General features: G+C 42.7%; 1 pseudogene; it reads right to left on the bottom strand.

Moving 5' to 3' along the window:
* Positions 1-3779: 3779 nt before the first annotated feature.
* On the bottom strand, positions 3780-3857 carry LOC130363238 (U2 spliceosomal RNA; annotated as a pseudogene).
* Positions 3858-6260: the final 2403 nt, after the last annotated feature.

The following is a 6260-nucleotide window of genomic DNA, read 5'->3' as shown; positions in this document are numbered from 1 at the left end:
CTTAGGTCTATTTGAATATCCCTACGGCCTTGCAGCAATCCCAGGAATCCTTTGTACCCAATGCAATTGGGCGATATGCGCATATCCATTGCACTCAAGGTGAGCACATTACCAGCCTTCTAACCTACTGGTTTACTAGGGTAATGCACCAGGCGCCCTATGTGTTTTTTTGTTTCTCATCCTTTTTATCAATGTATTCATACATTTCCAGATGGAATAAAATAATAATTAGATAACAGATTTCTAAAAAAAATAATAAAAATGCTGCAGCTATTTCATTCTCACCTACCTCGAACTCTCTCAGCTCCCAATGTGACAAAATCAGGTGTCCCACTGGTCTCACTACTTCCAAGACAAACTGTTTGAGTCTGTCCTGTTAAAAAAAAAAAAAAAAAATATATATATATATATATATATATATATATATATATACAAATAGCAAAAGAAAGGAGCTCGCTAGGCTACTGCAGATTAGTACGGGTAGTCAGCAAAGATGGGGTAACACTGTAACGATCCTGAGCTAGGTGGTGCTAAACGCCAAGTGGGTGTAGAATGTTACATGCAATCTTAGTAGAAAGAAGGAGCGTAGCAACTCACCATTCGCTGTAATGTCTTTATTGTGGATGGCTCCAACTGTTACACAAAAGACAACAGGATCGTGCGGGTGTTTGGCATGGGGTGAGGTAGCGGGTGGGTGTGGCTAGACGACAGCTCTGTTTTCCGTCTATTGACGCTTCATCCGGATGAAGCGTCAATAGACGCAAAACAGAGCTGTTGTCTAGCCACACCCACCCGCTACCTGACCCCATGCCAAACACCCGCACGATCCTGTTGTCTTTTGTGTAACAGTTGGAGCCATCCACAATAAAGACATTACAGCGAATGGTGAGTTACTACGCTTCTTCTTTCTACTAAGATTGCATATATATATACATATATATATATATATATATATATATATAATTTATATACTGTATATAAGGCAATGTGTAAATTAGCATTACACATTTTAACAGTGTTTTGTGTGTCACACCATAGGCTCTACAGCGACCTTTAAACAAACTACCACTGGGAGGAAAAAATTGTAAATTACTCTATAGTGCAATGTGGACCTCCAATTATTGCAAAAATACAACTCCCAGCATGCCCAGACAGCCAAGGACTGTCCGGGTGTGCTGGGAGTTGTAGTTGTGCAACATTTGGAGGTCCACATTTTAGAGACCATTGTTATAGGAAATGATAACTTTTCTGGTTAGCATAGATCGGTGATATGGTCCTCAATTTATGGCTCTCCAGCTGTCACAAAACTACAACCCTCATCATTCTTTTACAGCTTTACAGACTTACAGGTCGGGGACCCCTGCCAAAGAATTTACAGACAGATTAGCTCTTCATTTTGGCTATGTTGAATAGGAGGCAGATAAGAATGTGAAAATCCTTAACTCCTATTACTTTTATCCCCACTAAGTAAAAACTGAAAAATATTGCAAAACAACTGGCATCCAGCATTGTTTTGGACCAAAGAAAAATAAGACCTGAAGTAGAAGAAGCCAACATGCTTCAGTAAAGACAAGAAGGAGCTTGATAAATGTGTCTAATACCTGATCTCAAGCTTTCCAGAATTCTAATGAAGCTTTTTTACAGACCCGTTGGCACTGTCCATGTTGATTTCTTCTCTACTTTGACTCGTATGAACCTTTGACTGGACATCTTCTGATCACCAGACAGGAACACAGAGAATTCACACTTCTTTAAATTTGTTGGCTTTTCATCCTGACCTGAAACTATCACACAGATGTCTGTGTTTTCCCTTCTCCAAAGGCTAACCGGCTCCCGAAAATGTGGGAGCACCAGCAAGTTTCTTTAATGGTGTGAAAATCTACGGGATTAATATGTTGCGTCATCACGTGAAAGGATTTTCCACACTAATGAAGCGGCTCCAGACCCACCAATTCTGCTGCTTGCTCAAACAGAAGTGTATTAGAACAGAAGCACGTTGACCTCCCTGAGCCTCTTAGCTTACATATGTAGCCCCGCTTCTGCTCTGGATCAGCTTGTTGCTTTTACACATGAACTATGTGTCTCTGTTTTATTTAGCTTTAAATCCTTCAATTTTCTTCCTTCTGGAAGGCTTATCATTGCCAAAGCTATACATGATACAGTATAATACTAAGCTCTTTTTATATACCGCTAAAAAGGTCTGCTTTGTTTGTATTCAACTGATAAACCGTATCATTTATTAAAGGGGTACTCCGGCCCTGAGACATCTTATCCCCCATCCAAAGGATGTCTCACCACGAGGGTCCCACCGCTGGGGACCCCCGCAAACTTGTATTCCCCACCCACCTGTTTGAGCTGCACGCCGTGGTGCCAGTTCACAAACAGCCAGGTGGCGACCATGGGGCTGGAGTATAATGACGTCACGACTCCACCCCGTGTGACGTCACCCCCCGCTATGCAAGTCTATGGGAGGGGGCATGACTGCCCCACGGTCGCCACCCGGCTGTTTGTGAGCTGGCACCGTGGCGTGCAGCTCAAACAGGTGGGTGGGGAATACAAGATTGCGGGGGTCTCCAGTGGCGGGACCCCCGCGGTGAGACATATTATCCCCTATCCTTTGGATAGGGGATAAGATGTCTCAGGGCCGGAATACCCCTTTAACCCCATTATTTTGAGCCCCCATCCTTGGGTATATTATCAAACATTCATTCTCAATCATTGCCCAGACAGGACATCACATCAATTGTCGACAAATGGCTAAAATTTGACAGCAGGCCATCTCCCAGTATAAACAGGGACTGTGCTGCCGATGAGCAATGTATGTCTATGAGAACCAATGATTGCAGGAACAATCTTTCATTCGAACCCTTACTGGTAATAAGCTATTCAAAATAATAGTCAACAAGCACAAAGTGACCTACTGTATTGTTAATAGCTTGTTAGGCACTGCTTGAGTAAAGGGACCTAAGAGTGTGTATGCACAATTTAATCTTTTAACGCAGCTATCCCCATTCCGTTCACCACTTTTTTTTTTTTAAGAGCTGAGGCAAGTGCTCTCTATCACCCAAAGTGCAAGAAAAAGTGCAAACGTATCACACTAAAAAAGCGTGCACAAAGGATGCGGTCCTTTGCTAAGCCCTTCTCCAACAGGAGAGAGGCCCCCCAACAAACCTACCCTTCACCTCCGGGCCAAAAGGCACCTGAAAGGATCCAGGTTCGATGCCCCTTTTCGCCAAAGCTACTAAGGGGCCGAAAACGCTCCTGGCTTCAACCTAGGCGTTAACCAAGGTATCAGCCAAGGAGTCGTATACTGATGGCATCTTGACCGAAGCTGAGAAGCCCAGGGGTTGCAGGGAGGTGAGGAACCTAATGGCCACACACACCTCCCCTAGACTGCCAGAAGGGCTACCGCATCCTGACAATCCTGTGTACAAAAACAGACACATAAAAGTGGCACAGTGACAAACAAAAAAATAATATACAAATGGATGAGTGCAAAATGGACGGATCTATAAAAAGGGTGAGTGCCAAAGGTGAAGAGTAATGGTGGAGTGCTTTCACTCAGTAAGTTATAACACCCAGTGGGTTTCAGCACCTTAGGGTCACCACTCCCCGAGGCACAGAAGTACCTCGGCTCTACACCCCTCTACCTCATGGTGAGACCCAGAGGAAACAGGTCACATCAGGACAGCTGTCGAGCTCATTCATCAGAACCAGCCCTGGAACACCCTGGTACACCTGCCCCTCCATGCAGCACCCATCCCCACCAGCCCCACACCAGTGGGACTTATCCACCAGTATGAAACTGATAAGAACAGATACTACACTTGATCTTAGCCAAAAGGCCGAGAACAACTTTTATGCTGATAGGATCACTGGCAGAATTAAATACAACACCATCTACCTCTGTATGATTCACCTTAAGAAGAGGGACATAAAGACTTGTGGACACTCATAGGTCATTGATGCACTACTGGGAATTCTGAAAGGAAAGCATATGTGAATCAGGTCTTACACCACCTTTTCTGAAGGCTTTCTCTTTAAGTCAGTATCTCACTTCAATAGGAGTCTTGGAAACTAACTAGGAATGTATGTCATGCCAGAGATCTCTACAGAAAGAAATCATTTCTGCAGACACTTGTCTTAAAGAGAAACATTACCCCTTTAGTCCCGCAATGATAAGCCTCTTACTAGCCAAAACACTGCTTTGTGTTGACAAGGGGCAAAACCCTGAATCAGCTGTGTGCAGATAGGCATTCTTTTTTTCTTTATGGAGAGATACCTGGCTTGACATACATTCCCAGTCAGTTCCCAAGACTCCTAATTGAAGTGAAACACTGACTTGAAGGGAAAGTCTCCTGAAAATATGGTGTGAGAGCTGCTTTGCATATCCTTTCTTCCCATGATTATCTCTGAATTACTTTGGCATTTATTAGTATTATTGTTATAATGCTAGTGTTGCGTCCCATCACCAATAGCTGTCCTGTGGCTTTGGACTGCTTCAGGCAGCTTGTCAGCACAAGGTGCTGGGCTCACTGGGCCCACACTTATTATGTTCGCACTTCATTGCAAAAAAATATATTCTTCTAAATTAATTATATGTTAAATGTATATATGTTATTCTGTGTTACTGTACCCTTAACCCCTTAAGGACTCAGCCCATTTTGGCCTTAATTTTTACGTTTTCATTTTTTCCTCCTCGCTTCTAAAAATCATAACTCTTTTATATTTACATCCACAGACTAGTATGAGGGCTTGTTTTTTGCGCGACCAGTTGTCCTTTGTAATGACATAACTCATTATATCATAAAATGTATGGTGCAACCAAAAAACACTATTTTTGTGGAGAAATTAAAAAGAAAAACGCAATTTTGCTAATTTTGGAAGGTTTCGTTTTCACGCCGTACAATTTACGGTAAAAATTATGTGTATTCTTTATTCTGAGGGTCAATAGGATTAAAATGATACCCTTTATTACATACTTTTCTATTATTGTTGTGCTTAAAAAAAATCACAAACTTTTTAACCAAATTAGTACGTTTATAATCCCTTTATTTTGATGACCTCTAACTTTTTTTATTTTTCCGTATAAGCGGCGGTATGGGGGATCATTTTTTGCGCCATGATCTGTACTTTTTTTTATACCACATTTGCATATTAAAAACTTTTAATACATTTTTTATAATTTTTTTAAAATAAAATGTATTAAAAAAGTAGGATTTTTTTTTTTTTTTACGTTCACGCCATTCACCGTACGGGATCATTAACATTTTATTTTAATAGTTCGGACATTTACACAAGCGGCCATACCAAATATGTCTATTAAATTTATTTTTTACGCTTTTTGGGGGTAAAATAGGAAAAAACGGACGTTTAACTTTTTTATTGGGGGAGGGGATTTTTCACTTTTTTTTTACTTTTACTTTTACATTTTTTTACATTTTTTCTTACACTTGAATAGTCCCCATAGGGGACTATTCATAGCAATACCATGATTGCTAATACTGATCTGTTCTATGTATAGGACATAGAACAGATCAGTGTTCTTGGTCATCTTCTGCTCTGGTCTGCTCGATCTCAGACCAGAGCAGGAGACGCCGGGAGCGTCTGCGGGCGATCCGATTATTCATTGAAATCACGTACTGCCGCAGATACCGGGATCTGTATTGATCCCGGCACCTGAGGGGTTAATGGCGGATGCCCACAAGATCGCGGGCGTCTGTCATTGCCGGCGGGTCCCTGGCTGCGATCAGCAGCCAGGATCAGCCGCGCATGACACGGGCATCGCGTTAAGTACCACCGCACCAGGACGTACATTTACGTCCTGCGTCCTTAAGGGGTTAAGTGAGAGCAGTGTAAACCCCATGGGACCCTTCCTGCCAATGGGAACCCCTAAATGTTCACCCTTATAGTGTAGTGGGGGAGGAGTTGCCCCAGTTCTAAGTTCGAGTGTAAGCTGAGCACAGTGAGGTTCAGGTGTAGAGGCCTAGCTCAAATCTACTCTCTCTGGTCATCCTGCAAGAATCTCCCATATGGTGGAAGTTCATGCTCTGGCAGAGAAGGCTTCAATACCTTGACAGGACCCTACCTACCAGGATTCATCTATCTGTCTCACAAGTCAGTATAAATCTGTTTGGTGAAAGCACCACAAGTCCTAGCAAGGCAACAGGGCTCCCAAGGGGTTACGCTGCACTCTCTCACCCACAACCAGCTGTCTGTGTAATACCATCGGCACCCAGCTCGCTAAAGACAGTTATTCG

The sequence above is a fragment of the Hyla sarda genome, chromosome 3, assembly GCF_029499605.1.
Source record: "Hyla sarda isolate aHylSar1 chromosome 3, aHylSar1.hap1, whole genome shotgun sequence".
NCBI classification, from domain to species: domain Eukaryota; kingdom Metazoa; phylum Chordata; class Amphibia; order Anura; family Hylidae; genus Hyla; species Hyla sarda.
The sequence above is the reverse complement of the archived record's forward strand: the minus strand, read 5'-3'. Positions and strand labels throughout refer to the sequence as shown.